Here is a 17450-nt window from a genome sequence, read left to right on the forward strand (position 1 = left end):
GTCTCCAGTGCTATTATATTACGGAGAAACGTCACTCTTTGCATCAGTGTAAATGGACAAAGAAGAAATGTACAGTAGATATTACAACAGAGTATTAGGGCTGATCAGTCGTGTTATGAATTCAATTCAGTTTTATTTACATATGTTATCTCATTGCACTTTTCCTGTAGAGCAGGTCTAGACCCTCACCTTGCACATCGTAGCAGTCCCGCACTGATGCTGCCGTCTGGGCTCTACATATTTTTCCTTTACAGAGGAAGCTTTCTGATGAGTTAGGTGACCGTTCAAAATGCAGGCCGGGTTTTTTTCTCCTGATCTAAATCAGATTCAGATCGGATCGCAATGCGAGCCAGACCGAGCCCATAGTATTCTGAATGTAATGCGTCTGGGCGCATTAACATATGGTTTTCCTGATCCAGATAAGATATCCAGATAAAGATCACATGTTAATACCAGGTGGAAATGATGTATTTGATGCTGAAAAGATAGATTTTCATTTGAGATTGTCTTAAAATGTCCTTTTGAGCAAAACTCAAAACTATTTTGTAGCTTCAGGGGCCCAACAGTAATCAAATAGGAGCCCTTTTTTAAATTCTGGACCCTAAACCTGTTTAGGTCTGGGTCTGGGTCATGTCTACTGGTGTTTGGGGGGAACATGTCTATCAAGTAAACTCCACTGCAAAGATGATCTATACTATGGTATAAAAAAAGATAAAATTTAAAAATTTAAAGCACTAACATCTGAGAAGTCAGATACTGAAAATTATCAAAAGTGAGTTTGACAGGAAAAGACGGCGTTTTGTTTACTTTTTGACAGTTATACCTGATAAAGCAGCTTTAAAGTGAGTTTGAATTTGTCAGTGAGAGATGAGGAAATAGGTGTGGAGGGTGTCGTACTTTGCCAAGATAAAGACAGATGAGTTTTCCAGTAGGGATTTCTTGCGCGAGACAGGCGTGCTAATCTGACAGCCTGGAGCCGAGCATAAACAACACGAGCCCCCTGCTGAACCGAGGAGATTCTTTGATTTCCCTTCCTCCGGTTTGTTTCCTGGTCTTGTACTGTTCAAAAATAGACTTGCATGGCATGTTCTTGGCCTCTTAATATTTAATCACTCCACTTAGCTAGACGAGCATCTATTATTCACAAAGAGGTGGTCGCAATTAAGGACGCTGCCAATCAGCGGCGCCTGGAGGGACCCGGGCGTCACCAGGAATATGTTCGCAGACCGCAGAGAAGCGATTTGAGGAGAGGATCCGTGAGGATGGGAGACATTATCGCATCTGGTGGCTGACGATGGAGACTTGTTAAAAGATATGATGTCTCTGTGCAAGAAGCATATGGAAGCAGAATAAAGCAGCAGCAGGAGGAGGATTGTCCTGCAGCCTCCCAGAGGATCGAGGTTTCAAACTAACTGCTGAAATGACCTTCAGCGGGTCAGTGAAACCAACACTACCTCTAGATTTGTTGTAGGCACTCATCAGTCATTTATCACCTTCCTTATTATTCCTGTTATTCCTCTGTGCCATAGAGCTCCATTGTTGAAGAAATGTTCTTAACGATGCCACATTTCTGAAGTGCTGCTCTCGGTTGAAAACTGGATTTGAACTTTAGTATTTTGTTCATGCTGGAAGTGCAGAGGCTGTCTAAATCTTACACATTAACACAGACATAATACAAAATGTTACGGGACACTATGGAAATATTATAGGAAACCACCAGGAGAGATGCGACGCTGGTTATGTTTTCCTTAAATGCGATTTTGCACATCAGGGTTAAACATCGAGTTTGAAAATGAAAACAATCTTTTTGTTTGAAACTGTCCAAAAGTTAAAGGAGTGCGATGCTAAATCAGTGGAGAACTCTTTAAGTGCAGAGCTATTCAGGCATCTGTCGACCGGCGAGGTCTGTGTTTTGGATTTTAGTTCCACCTGATCCTACTAACAACCTGCTGCCCACCTATTGTAATCTCATTATGTCGTATAATAAAGCGAGTCGTAGCGTAAAATAGAGGAAATGGTTAGAAATATGACATGATTAAAAAAGCGAGATTAGCTAACTAATATCATAAACATTGTTTATTGGACCAGAGCAGATAATCAACGCCGTGAGTTGAAATTGCTCCAAAACCGTTTGTTAATTGAAACGTTTGTTCGCTGATGGTAAGCAGCAAAATTAGCTCCTGCATTATTTTCCTTGGTGAGGTTTCTGTGGTTGCTATGGTCACACGGCGAGCCACGCTGGAAATAACTGAAAGTACTTTTTGCCAACGAGCCCCACATCAGATCTACTGCAGTCACGAAGAAGAGTCTGAGATGTGGGCCGAGAACCCGGCTAGAAAAGCAGATGAAGTACCAATGAAGTAAGTTACAAAACTTTTTCATAAACTAAAGCTTTATGAACATCACAGATTGAAGAGTGGGAAAGAGCTGGACCGTCCCCCCCAAACCAGCACATCAAAAACCTATTTGCAGCATTTGAGATTTTGTCTACTTCGGTCTCCACCCCCTCTGCCTCCTCGAGAGGGAGGAGAAAGATGGAGATGAGAAAATCTGCCCACTCAACCCCTCTGGGAGCACAGAGTACGGCACAGAGCGAGATGAAGTGATAGGAGACTGAAGAGGGAAAAAACAGGGAATAGACTGCAAAACAGAAACTGGAAGGGACAGAGGAAAAGAAGAAAGTCCTCCGTCCTGCTGTTTGTCCAGGAAGACTTTTATCAGCTGACTGCAGGTTACTCTTATTTTGACTAAATCATAACCTGCAGTCATTAGAACAAAAACATCACTTTATATTCTGACGCCTGCTGTTATTAATGAATTAATCTGCTGCTTTCAGCATCACACACTGATCATTATTACATCGCTCAAAGCGATTTGTGGAGCTGAAATTTCTTTTGTAGGAACACAAATCATTTTACATGGGGCAAAACAAGAGATATATATATATATATATATATATATATATATATATATATATATATATATATATATATATATATATATATACTCCTATAACGAGATACCCTTTGGCCTTAAACTTACTTTTGGAGGTTATTTTATAACGTGTGATGCTACAGTGACTTCCTAATTACACAGCTGATATTTTTTGATTGGGTGGCACTACAGATGTTTCCCAGCTACTGATTACTAAAGTCTTTGCCAGCTAAGACTTTCCTTAGGTTTTAAAGGTGCAACCCGATTTAGTAAATCACCTGCTTAAAACTAGCGAGTGGTTAAGACGAAGTTACAGTAGGAAGGACTTTACACATATGGCGAAGAGGTGGTGCAACCCCATCCTGGTCTCCTTATAAAATGTTATAAAGCGCCTTGAGTTGCCTAAAAAAATCATGATAAATAAAGAATTTCATGTTTATCCAAAAGACAGAAACCTAATTAAGAATGATAAAAGTAATTTTCAGATAATGGACCTAAATTCACTACTTCATTGTGTTTTCATTGTGCATCTACAGTAAGATTCACAGTCTGTCTGTTTAGTTCAAAGCTGCTGTCTGATATGCACACACACACACACACACACACACACACACACACACACACGAGAAAGTTATTCAAACGGCTGACTCAAACCGTATTTGCTGTGCAATATTGTGAGAAACAGATACAAGAGTTTATGGAGTCTGGGCACTGATCCACACAACAGCACAGCAGAGCAGATATCTGACAGCAGAGAGCCAAACAGCCAAGCACACAGAAAACACCAAGAGCTGCTGGGAAAACTACACCAATTTCCACTAACCTTTTGTCTAAACTGTACGGATTTGTTTCAGTTTTCAGCTCCACTGTTTTCCCAAACCAAGAGGGCATTTCATTAGCTAGGAGTTAAAGGAACAGTGTTGGAAATACTCTTGGTTACCCACAGTTAGTCCCATTCGCGACCTCAGAGATCTGTGATCCGTTCACCCAAAATCAAGGCATCAAGCAGCAGGTTACTTTCAGGATCTCACAGATGTCCAATATTTCCGTAGACTGCCAGCTAACTTAACAAACATCCAGCAAAGAAGAGAAGAGCAGAGTGGAAATCAGGAAATGTTGGATTTAAATGTTGGTTTCAGACATAAAGCATATCCTCGCAGTCAGTGACGTCTGGCCCAGTTGACACATCAGGCCGCAAACTCAAATCGCTACAACTCAGTAAACTCATCCCCACAGCCCTATAACAGCACAAAGACGACCAAGACTACATGAAAATATCAGAGTAGCCTAGTGCATAAAAACCTCACAACTTCCTGATTGTCACAGCCTGTCATGTCCTCACCAGCCGGTAATCACTCACACCTGTCATTAATCACACACCTGCATTTCATCAGTACTCCACTCCACTATAAAACCTCATCCCACACCTCAGCCAGTGTCTGGTCTCGTTTAGTATAGGTCAGATCCTAGTATCCAGCCAAAACTACGTTACGGACTCCTACGTCGCTTCAGCTAACGCCTTCTCAGTCCCAGAGCTCCCGGTACCGGTTCCGTGGACCTCCAGTATCCCGTGTGTGGCTCTGCAGCCCCAGATCTCCAGTTCGGCTAGCCAAAAGGACGATATCAGTAACATTCCCACTTTGCCTGTCATATCGTGCACAATAAAATACCTCCTGTCTCATCTTGGCGTCTCCGGCCTGCTCTGTCCGTAACACTGATTTAACATCACTGTTTGGAACGGCGAGTCCTGTCAGATAACGGGGAGATTAAAAGGATAAGAAGTTTAAAATCAGTTACACGTCACTGCAGTGAACGGGATGGGGGGGTTCAGATGTCAGACCCTAACCATGCGAGAAAAGAATAACATAATAAGAAGCCTAACTGTGAAAACTAAAGTGCATTTCCCCAAATATTTAAGCCTAGCCAACTCTCTGAGAGGCTCCTAGTAGTTGAAAAGAACTACAGAAGTGTCAACAAACTTCAGACAACATGGCTGAAAAGCCACTACCGCTGGCCGTTACATCTAAGATCCACTAACAAAGTTGATCTCCTAAGAGTCAGTATTAAATTAAATCAAAGTGTGTGAATGTGAAAAAGTATTTGGGAGAGGTTGGCAAAATACACAGATCGCTAACAAATCTGTTATGTCTCCTTAAACCTCTGCAGATACTCTGTATTGTTCCAACTCCAACTAGTGGATCGCGTCTTTATTTCAGGAGTCGCTTCTCTCATTCAAACAATAACATTAAGATTATACTTTATAGTTCTGAACCTTTTGGTTAATGGGACGAAGAATAAAGGTGTGTCAGATTTAGTAGCTTACAGCTGTTACTTCAATGTGTCAGAAAAATATTTAATCAACATTTTGGTAAGCATAAGTATCGGATCAGACTGAGTATCCGCAGAATATTAAAAGACTCGGATCAGAATCAAAACTTGAGCAGGACGTCCCTAACAGTCGAAGCTAATTTAACAGCAGCTACACACTACTGCAGATTAACAAACAGCTTCAAGTATGTCAGACGACAGAAAAAGCTAATTTTGCCTATTTGGTGTGACTGGTCAGCAATGGCCACCTTGAAGTAATGCAAGAGATTAACGTGAGGTTTTCCATTTCTTCCCACTCCGCTGACATTGAACGCAGCATTGCACACACATATATATACAAATGAACACATTCACACTTAGAGGGAATTTGGTTTCCACGTCACCTGGCCCGCATGTCTTTGGACTGTGGGAGAAACTCACCTGACCTCGCGGGACCTGTTGTTGTGAAGCCACATGGCTAGCCACTGACCGGGCCACCTTACTGGCAAAGAAAGCCACCACATCATCATTCTGTCCAGTTTAACCAAAAAAATACACGTCACCAGACAGCACATCACATATTGACTGATTTTCTTATTTTTTCCAATGTATTTTATTCTGAAATGTAGTAAAAGAAAATATAATATAACTGGACAAAGAAGAAGAACAACTGCAACGTGCATCACATTCTGATAATCTCAAAGTGCAATTCAGTTTATACAGGAACATTAGAGAAATATCATACTTTAAAAGATTTCTTTGTCAATACCTAGCTCACCATAAACTCACTAACTGTCTACCAGACACAGACTGTGAATATTATAGAAATATTACACAGAATTCAGAAACAGACACCATAATTAGCCCAGTAATAAGTAGAGAATATTAGAAATATCACTGAATAAAAACAACATAATGACCACAGTCATGACAACAAACCCACAACTTCAGATAGAAATACTAAGATCACAGCCCGCCACAGGAGAAAGAGTGAAACATGGACACACTCAGCGGCTCTGCGCCACAAAAGCTCCCTGCAGAGACCCAGAGACCCAGAGACGGGACTCAGGACCTCAGACAGCAACTACAACGGGAAATATCCGAAACAGCACGCGATCTGAGGCGCAGTGTTTAATTCAGCTCACCTCCGGTTCCGGTCTGACGGTTCGTCCGACTGGGGTGCACAGGCTGCGGGCTGCGCGCGCTCAGCTGTCCGCCGGAGCTCCACGCTGTCAAGACACATCCGTTTGAGACTTTCAAAATAATACCTCAAACTACTCTACACTTTCAAAATAAAGCGCTACTTAACAACGCGAGCTGCCAACAGAGGTGGAAAGTACATTTACGTCAGTTAAATACAATTTTCAGGTACTTGTACTTTATTTGAGTATTTCCAGGTATTTCTGCTACTTTATACTTCTACTCAACTACATTTCAGAGACAAATATTGTACTTTTTACTCCACTACATTTATTTGATAACTTTATTTACTAGTTACTTTGCAGATTCAGATTAATAATACAAAATATAATCAACAAATAAATCATGATGTATTATTATAGATTAAGATAAAACGTTATTGTTCCAGGGGAAGTCACAAGTTATCCAGCAGACAAAGTGTATAAAGTAGTTAAAATTAGCTCCACCGTTACCAGCTTCAGCACTAAAGTCATGATTAATAATAATTATAATCCAATAATATAATATGCAATATTCTGAAATGACCAATTCTGCTATGTGTGTGTATATATATATATATATATATATATATATATATATATATATATATATATCCATCCATCCATTTTCTAGTGTATTTTGATGCCATCCCATACTTTGGGCTTATATATATATATATATATATATATATATATATATATATATATATATATATATATACTTTAAGTATTTTGATGCCAATACCTTTGTAAAAATTGAAATACATGACTTTTACAACTGCTACTACTACTACTTTTACTTAAGTACAAGATCTGAGCCTTCTTCCACCTCGGGTTGCCAAATACTTTAAATGTGAACTGAAAACACAGCAAAAGAACAGTTTAGATGAATACAGGCCACTGTCTCTATGCAAGTAGCCTACACAGACCAGACTCTAGTACATCCAAAGCTGCACCACTGTATGTTGTCCAAAAAGAAAATTAAATTAAATACAAAGCAGTACAGTACATGCAAACAAAGAAACTTGGATCCTGGTCACTAACAAAATACAGCAACAAAGTTGGGTAGGGATGGTTGCCCAGAAACATAAGCCTAAATTTGCTTAGAAAGTTAGCTTAATTTAGCTAGCTCATTTTTGTACATTAATAACTGGCTCAACATAAAAAATGTCACCACATATTAACGGAAACCTAAAACACACACACGTATATATATATATATAGTCTTATATTAATTATACTTTCTCACCTGAAAATACAGTAAAACAACAATGAATAACGATTTGTAGCTCTGGGCTAGCTGTTAAGCTACCAACGGTTAGGACTGGTGTAACTTGCTCTCTAATGGATTACAGCGCCACACACTGACCTTACGAAGCTGCTGCTGCCATCTACTGGCGAAAACTGAAATTGCACTATAATAATAATAATATAATAATAATAATAATAATAATAATAATAAAACTTTATTTATAGAGTACTAATCAAAACAAAGTACAAAGTGCTTCACAACAAGAGAAATAAAATACCACAGTGAGTGACGAAATATAAAGAAATAAAATGCATAAAATACACAGAAGCAATAAAATAAACAGCCAGTTCAGGTAAAATCAGGATCTGCTTTCAGATAAAAATGTGTTTTGAGACGAGACTTAAATGAAGACCCTGACTCAGACAGCCTGATGTCTTCGGGCAGGTTGTTCCAGATCCTCGGGGCCCTGATGGCAAAAGCTCTGTCCCCCTTAGTTTCCATCCTGGACTCAGGAACAGACAGGAGACCCCTGCCTGAAGATCTCAAACTACGTGAAGGTTCATAAGGGATTACAAGGTCTAAAATACAGTCTGGAGCCAGGCCATGAAGAGCCTTAAAAGCAATCAATAAGATCTTAAAATCAATCCTAAAACAAACAGGGAGCCAATGTAAAGAGGCTAAAACAGATGTGATGTGGTCATACTTCTTGGTCCTGGTTAACAGCCGAGCAGCTGAGTTTTGTACAGTCTGCAGTCTGTCAAAGTTTTTTGATTAAGACAAGTGAACAGGCTGTTACAATAATCAAGGCATGAGGAGATAAAAGCATGCACAACAGTTTCTGCATCACTAAGATTTAAAATAGATCAGATTGTTGCAATATTTCTGAGGTGATAGATGATTGGACAAGCTTAGTGATATGTTGCTCAAAACATAAATTGCTATCAAACAGGACACCAAGATTTCTTGCAACAGGCTTGATGTGTTGTGACAGGTTACCAGTGGATGGCAGTATTTGTTTAGTGATGTGTTGGGGCCCAATAACAAGGATTTCAGTTTTATTTGAGTTGAGCTGAAGAAAATTTATCGACATCCAATTTTTTATGTCAGACAGGACCTACATAAGCTTATACACTACGCACCTCAGCTGCTTTAAAGGTCCAGTGTGGAGGATTTGGTGGCATCTAGCGGTGAAATTGCAATTTGCAGCCATTTGAACACCGCTCGTCTCACCCTCCCCTTCCAAGAGTGTGGGAGAAACTACAGAGGCCATGAAACTAGCAAAAAACGTGAAAGGCCCTATCTAGAGCCAGTGTTTGGTTTGTCCATTCTGGGCTACTGTAGAAACATGGCGGTGCAACATGGTGACCTCCGTGGAAGGGGACCCGCTCCCTCTGTAGATATAAACGGCTTATTCCAAAGGTAACGAAAACACAACGATTCTTATTTTCAGGTGTTTGTACACGAATGAAAACATACTTAGAAATAACAATAATAACATAAATATAAATATTATATTCCATTTCTACCAATAGATCCTCCTAATTGATACATACTGGACCTTTAAGTGAGAGCCAGTGAGTTTTTCAGTGGCTTAAAAGTGCCACAATACTTTCAAAATAATAAAGACCAAAAAATAATAAGAGTGGGGACGTCTAGGGGCTCCAAGATAAAAACACAAACTAATACACTAATAATTCTGGGCATCAAATGTCCACTGTGCCACATTTACATTATGACACTATGAAAGAGCCTGAAAACCTAAGGTGTAAGGTCCCCACACTTTAATGTATGTCACTTTTATTGTCACTCATGTCATAGTACTCATAAAACACAATAAATTAAATTTACAACAATTTTTCCACAGGGGGGCTGTCAGGAGGCATTATGGGAAATCAAGGAAACAGCAGCCTGAAGGAGAAGTGAACAAGGCAGGTTGTTCTACCCCATATTCAGGCCGCAGCCATCACTGAGGACACAAAGGCTGCGTCCCCAGTATTGTGTTTGTATGTCATATTTGGGGGATTTAAATGACTGTTTTTACACATACAAAATATTAAAATAAGTAAATCTTGCCTGGTAGACAGGCGCATAGGAAAATTGAATCATACAAAAGAAAAAGTTGAATTCCTGCACACTGTCAGCACTGAGTTTATTAGAAATACAACCTTTCGGTCATAGACCTTTGTCAGGCATCCACCATTACATCATCATTATACAATATACAATATGCTATAATACTGATTCCAGTATTTTAAATTGTGATGTTAGATTTTACTACTTTTCAGCATTTCTCCCACAGAGTTATATTCCCGGCAGTGTGGAGAATGCACCATTCGTGATACGAAATGACATTCACATAAAGTTTAATTCAACAGTTAACAGAATAAATAAATAAATAAGGTAAAATTCAAGCAATAGAGATCTTGATTTTGGTTTGTTGTCAGAGTTTTCTGAGACTGGTGGTGTGGTCTCTATTTTGTTTACATTTTCAATGCCATTTCTGTGAGGGAAAATAATATAATATGCTGTAACAATGAACTGAAGCATTGTTACTAAAATTGCCTTAATTTAATGCAGACTTGCAGAATTTTGACTTCAGTCTGTCTGTCAGAGTACAGACACGGACTCGTTGATAACCTCCAAATCCCACTGTAGTTTAATCTGAATGAAAAGATTTAGAAAGATTAAGGGGGAAATTGTTTCCTATAAACGGTTTCTCTTCACAGTTAACGTGGGGATTACAGCGGTCCCGTCTTCATAGTAAATCCTCTTATGACACCCGCCTGTGAAAAAAACATTCACTCCTATTGGACGACCAACATTCCCGACAACAAGTCTTGCTCCCAGGTGGCGTACTGTACAGACCTAACTGACTAAATGAAAGATGGCGATGAAGCGTTGCACCATCACCCCCATCTGTCTCCACGCTGGGATTTTAGGGAAACACTCACTGTCTGTTTATCAGACCCGAAAAGTCGCAGCGTGAATCTGACCCACGTTCTTCCACTTGAGTTGAGAAACATAAACAGACAGGAGACACTCTGGGGAGTTCATGTCTGTATGTTGGACGCCCCTGTCTTCCTTCCTCTCTGTGTGGACTGTATGGAAAGACGGAGTGCAGACAAACATGTTTCGTTGTTTGTGTTTTTGTGCCGAAAAGGAGCGGAGGCCTGCCTCGCTGTCCACTTCTTCTTCTGTAATTGACCAAATCTGCCAGCTGCTGCTGAGAGATAGGCCTTTATTGTTTTCTTTTGAGGGATAAATCTGTCTCCTCCTCCTCTCTTAAACTACTTTAGACACTCTGATGTCTTCTTCATCTACTGTAATAAAGTCAGCGAGGCCTGAGTGCGTGAGTCCACATCAGCCACAGGGAGGCTGATGAAGCATAGACTTTGACAAATGTACAATTACAGGCTTTATGTGTGAATATGCAATGTTTGTGCAACTAATTTGCATTCGAAAATTACATTAGCCATTAACCAGCCCAATGAGGAAACAGTCCTATTGAAAGTATCTGCAAAAACCATCTGCCATCATATTTATGTCTGTTTGTTGGCAACTGAGCAGCCCCACTGGAGCAGTTGGGGGTTAGGTGCCTTGCTCAAGTGCACCTCAGTGGTAGCAATGAGGGAGGGGCAAGCGCTCCTCTTTCACCTTCCACAACCCGATTTATCCTGCTGGTCACAAGCTCACTTCCTGTTGTACTGGTTAACTTCCAGTTAACGTGTTAAACTGTGTGTGTGATTGTTTCTGAGCCTGCTGTCTGGGATTTCATGGATAATCTAAACTCATTCCACGAACACCATGAATACACGAAGGGGATACTTTCAGTACTTTACGTATTGAGAGCCAACGTGAAACTGTAACTTCCAGGTTCAGTTCCAGATCCAAGAAAACCTCATTCAAAATCCCGTTGACATTAGCAGTAAGGCAAATACAGGATGTCATGTGGTTCACTCCATATGGCTACATAAGGATGATGCTGCATATATATTTTTAAATGATCTAATATCGTTGTATATGGTCTTGTTGCCCAAAGACCATCGCAGCTCAAACGTCACAGCTCAACAGAGGCGAGTCCATGACGAGCCGTGTGTCTGACATGTCTGCAGTGACAGCAGGACAGACAGACTGTTTCGGCTTGCTTCCTTGGTCGACTTCTTGCAGTCGAATGTCGACTTTAAAATTACAGATAAGAGTAAAAACCAAGAAAAACTTAAAGGTTTTAGGGACGAAGGTTGTGCGCGTGTGGGATTTACGTAAAGAAATGACAGAATGTCTGAAGTGTTGTCTTTAAAGTGGGCTGATGCTGTTGTCGTCCTCCTGCTGACAGACTGTTCTGATCCTGCTTCACTGAGCCTGAATTCTGGATGGCACACAGCACTGCTGTGCACCCTCGGGCGACTGAAGACACACTTTTGTGGTTTTGTATCTTTTAGCACTCAGCTGACTGTAGACAGACAGGGCAGCAGCTGTGTTCCCCTTGTAATGCCCCTGCCCCGACAGAGACTGGACGACTCTCTGTTAGCATCTCTGCTCCCGATGAAGACCATAAAGATAAAAGAGTTTTTTATGATCCTGCAGCACAAACTGACTGTAATATTTCTTTGAGAGTGTTGTCGGCTCGTATCGATGATCTTGCCAGTTGCTGAGATTTCTGGCTTTCAAAACTCACTTTTTGCCCTGGACTTTGTTTTGGAACAAACCCTCCCGGCCCCGTGGTGTTCGAATGCTAAACAAAGCCTCCAGCAAACACATCTCAGCTCCAAACGATAAAAAGCCTCATTTTTCATCCAGGAGAGCAAATGCCAACGCATCCCCAGTGTTTAGCCTGGTGACGGGCTTTTAGGAAGACACCAGCTGGGAGCAGCACCAAAGAGGAGGGAGAATATTATTATTTTATATTATTTATATGCTTTTAAATGTCCATCAAAGTGCAGCCATTGTACAATCTGTACTACATGTTTAATCAGTTAAGGATAATGATGCTTTTATTACTGCTGCCACCCCAACAAACCTGATTGACCCATTTACAAAAACAAATTGGCTTCAGCTGCCACCAAAAAGTCAATATCACACAATGAAGAGGTGGTCTGACAAGAATTAGTTGCAAAGCAAAATTACTATTATTATTGTTCAGACATCTTGCTCTGCAGATACAGAGCTGACTGTCTCGTGTCACAGCTCATTTGAGATGTTTTTGGAGGTTTTGCTGATTAATCTATAATCTAAGTATGATCTGAGGAGGCACAACAACCATTAGTAATATTTTTAGGTTGGTCAGTTAAGTAAACAATGTAGGATTTAAAATATTTTTACAAATGTTCAAGGATACACACAATGTGTTTTGGTAAGAAACACTTAATGTAATCAGAACTTTTGTTTGTTTACAGGAAAACTTCACAGGTCACCTTTAAGTCCTTATTACTGATCTATAAAGCATTAATAAATAAAGCTAATAAAGTACTAGCTGATGTACTGCAGTGAGTTCAGGCATCCTTTATATTCCTGTTAGCATTAGCACACCTTACATACAGGACCTGAATCCAGTCTGAACAAACTTCCTTATGATACCGGGCTGAAACCTGGCAGACATATTCTGGTTTTACAGTAGAAGAAATCACTTCTACAGTTTGTTAAATTGGACGTCTCCATTGTTTATTAAAAACCTTAATTATTGAGAGTGACTGTGCAAACATTTTCCATTTTTTAACAATAATGTGTCTAGTGGCAGATCACATAGCTGTTACCACGTTGCTGACTGTCAAGTCACTTATCAACAAGCCGTCTTCTCTTTGTTGTCCTCCCAGCTGGCACAGTGTAGCCTACTGTCTCATATCCATTTGAAGCTGCCGTAAAGATAATGAATCTGATGGTTCTGTTGAAGTTTGGCTTTCAGCCTCGCACAGATCAGAAGGCAAAAATAGAAAGACTTTGATTTGTTTGTTTGTTCGATTTCAACGGTTTGCATCAGAGGTTTGCTGAAAAGTTCTCAAAGTAAGCATCTCAGTTCCCTTAACTGCATCCGTGTTTCCCTCACTTCCGCCTTTTCCTTGCATCTTAGTCGCTTGTTCCCATGAAAGACACGAGGAGGGATGTTGGGAAAAGATGCGAGAAGAAAGGAATCATGAGGAAACACGTTTTTAGACAAATGAGATGTCCTTTTCTCTCAGGTGTCACCTGAAGAGACATCAGTTTCTGATGAGGACAGCCCATGTGGATCAGCTGTCAGCAGTGGTGGAAGAAGTATTCAGATCTTTTACTTAAAGCGTAACATAAAAGCAGAAATATCACAATTTAAAAATACTGCGGGACAGTAAAAGTCCTGCATTCCTTACCTTACTTAAGTAAAAGTATGTGAGTAGTATCGGCAAAATGTACTTAAAGTATAAAAGTAAAAGTTCTGATTATACACCAAAATGGGTCTTTCAGTGTTACATTTTTATATGATATATTATTAGATTGTTATTATTGATATGTTAACATGCAAGCAGCATGTAAGTATTGTAGCAGACTGATCTAATTTTACTCATTTTATATACTGTCAGTTGGTGATTTAATTTGCTGCATAACAATGCATTGTATCTTATCTGCAAAGTAGTAACTACAGCTGTCAGATAAATGCAGTGGAGTAACAAGAACAATACCTCTGAAACACAATAGATTCAAAGTATAAAGTAGCATTAAATTAAAATAAAGTAAAGCGCTCTGTAGCGACTTTTGATGGTTGGAGTTTGTTTCTACGCAGATAATGTGATGCTCTGTCCAATAAGAATAAGGGCGCACAGTTATACTGCCAGCACAGCGAGGTTTTATTTTCACTTCATTATGATGTCCTCCCTCCTCTCTGCGTGTTTCCTCTTGAAATAAAAAGCATCTGCACATTCCTTAAAAACTGTTCTGTTGCCGATTTATCCCACAGATCAGTCGATCCACAGACTCCACTGCTCAGACGCCACTTTCTTATTTATTAATTAATTATTTATGTCTACATTTTGAGATTCTGTTTAGATACATTATTTAATAATCCAGGAATTTCTCAAGCCCAAATGTTTTAGGGAAAGTGGAAATTATGTATATCTCACATTAAAACATAGTTTCTACCCGACACATAGCGATTGTCAGCCTCACGTGACTGAATGGAAATGATGATAAACAATTAAGATGTGTTTATTGCTGAAAGACAACAGACTCTCCTCCTCTCCTGACTATAGTATCATCTGTGATACAGATTAAAAGGGAGAAAAACGGAAAAATCATTTTGATGAATGACGAAAACTGTTTCATGCTTCCTTTGTTAATCAGACCTTCAGTGAACACAGACACAATATTTTTAATTAGATGGTGAATCCAGTTGCAAAAGAAGTATTTAGATGTTTTACTGAAGTAAAAGTGATACCACAGTGTAAAAATACTATGTTGCAAGTCCGGCATTGAAAATAAGTAAAAGTACAGTATTCACTATACAAAAAAATGTACTTAAGGTATCAAAAGTAAAAGTACTCATAAAGCAGAGCGGACCTTTTCAGCATTATATTATTATCATATATTTAGATTTGTTATTATCGATGCATTTAAGTATAAGCAGCATTGTATCCTTGTCGCTAGCTGAGATGGAGCAAATGCTAACTACTTATTATACTGTTTGGCAGTTTAATCAATAATGATGCCTCATATTGACCAAAGATGATCATGAACACTCTGCCTACCGAGATCAGACAGGCTACATCATTAGCGTCTTTTAAATCCCTTCTTAAAACTTTTATAGAAAAGTGGTTATGAATATTTAATATATTGCAGGGTTTAATCATTCCATGTTCTTGCCATTTCACATTTTTTAAGCTGTATTTTATCCTCCTGTCTTTTATGATGCTTTTGTTTTTATTTTGTCTTTGTTTTTATCTACTGTTTTGTTTTTTTTGTTGTTTTTGTTTTTTGTAATCTGTAAAGCACTTTGTAACCTTGTTAAAAATATCTATATAAATAAAGTTTATTATATTATTATTATATTTTAAAAAGGTATCATATTTGTGTGTAAAATCTTAAAGGCCCTGCACACCTATAGTCCACCCACACAGGTGTTTTCACTTATGTTGATGTTGTTGTACCTGTTGGGGCGGAGCAACTTACCCAGCTATCCTGTTAGTCAGGGTTTGGTGAAATCGCAGCACAGCTCCACCCAACATACACCCGAGTCTAATCAGACAGATTAAACTAATAACTGCAGCTGTCAAAAAATGTAGTGGAGTAAAAAGTACAATATTTATTGCATAAAACGGTAAAAACTGCTGATGTTGTGATGTGGTTTCAGATCTGTCTGATCAGCTGCAGCGTCAAATCACTGATTTCTAATAAGATGTGTCGGTCCGGTAAAAGACTTCCGTGAAGGCTGGTCTCATGTCTCCTCACTCGTGTCTCCTCAGGGATCCGTCCTCGCCCCTCATGGCAGAAATAAGAGAACTGGAACGTCCTTCATGATGGCGGACCAAGCGGGGAAAGATCAAATAAGGGAATTGTAATTTCAACATTAAGGAAAACGTCATGCCTTTAGCCTGGAAAACACCAAACCATCCTTTACTAGAGGAAAAGACATATTTAAAAGATGATTTAGAGTATTTTTGCTTTATGTTGCCTGATTATAGCTGAGTGTAAGTTCAGCTATATTTGCTTCCTATGAATTCTCCTTCAAACCCTCCTTAAATTACTTTTCATGCTTCAGGGGAAATGGTTTAGAATTACTCCATAACTTCAGACCAAAAGAAACAAAACAAATGTGACTGTGCTGCATTTACGTGGAGCTCTGAAGTTCCTGCCAGCGAGGCAACCTGCAATCTGCCGTCACCCCACACACACACACACACACACACACACACACACACAGAAATGGTCCACTGTCATTCAGAAGTCACAGTGTAATTCTGGCCTCCTGGCTAGCTGCTTTAGATGAATGTTTCTGTCCAGAGAGAGAAAGCGTGTTAATATTGTCCAGCTGGGAGAAACTGAAACCAATCATTCATTTCCTCTCTCTCTTTCACACCAGTCCTGTCTCATCTCACTGTGAAGGGAAACGCTGCTGCTGCTGCTAAATAGACACTTTATGAGGAATGGGAGAAATTGAATGAAAACAAAAGTCACGATAGAGATCCTTACAGCTAGTGACGACTGTCCTCACCAGAAAGAGGACGCTCGTTGAAGTGCAGAAAACAACCTGCGTTAATGTTGTCCAGGACCTCTAGTGGCAACAAATTGCCTGGGTGGGGCTACAGGCACGGAGGGCCTCTGCAAGACAACACCAGCTGTGCCTCCAAAGACCCAGCAGCAGCAGCAATGTGAGCCTCAAGAAGGGGGCAGGGGAGTCTTTGAGGAAGGCTTTCAAAACCCAGAGTGGGCGCCACCTACTGTTCGAGACAGAGTTCCCATAAAAGGGAGACGAGGTTGGACAAGGAGCAAAACCTCAGGGAGGGGGGAGGGGGGTCCAAAATATGTACAAAAACAGTTGTAGACAAAAGCAGCTTCTCAGTCTTCATTCGGGGAACTCAAATACCAGTAAACTAGCTGTGGCTGGTGTATTTTCTGTGATTGCCGTGGCCACACAGCAAGACACGACAGCTGGAACAAGTTGAAAAAAGTGGAACCACTGTTAAATCTCTCCTGGACGCTGTCAACGCAACTTCGCAGGCACGGCGTCCGTCCTGTTGACAATGGAAACAATGGTAGGTGGCGGCTCCAATCTCCTGCTGTCTGAAAGCACCTGAACATATCTCAGGTAACAAGTTTGG

General features: G+C 40.0%; 1 long non-coding RNA gene across 1 annotated transcript in view; it reads right to left on the reverse strand.

The window, feature by feature from the left end:
• The window catches only part of LOC122873310, a 103391-nt gene extending 95591 nt beyond the window's left edge, over window positions 1–7800 (reverse strand). Inside the window, exons 1-2 of the long non-coding RNA XR_006377395.1 lie at window positions 7669–7800; window positions 6387–6470 (exon numbers count right to left, since the gene is read on the reverse strand). This is a non-coding gene — a long non-coding RNA (uncharacterized LOC122873310). The remainder of the gene's footprint in view (window positions 1–6386; window positions 6471–7668) is intronic.
• Between the last annotated feature and the right edge of the window lie 9650 nt (window positions 7801–17450).

Source organism: Siniperca chuatsi, linkage group LG1 (assembly GCF_020085105.1).
Source record: "Siniperca chuatsi isolate FFG_IHB_CAS linkage group LG1, ASM2008510v1, whole genome shotgun sequence".
In the NCBI taxonomy this organism is placed as follows: Eukaryota; Metazoa; Chordata; class Actinopteri; order Centrarchiformes; family Sinipercidae; genus Siniperca; species Siniperca chuatsi.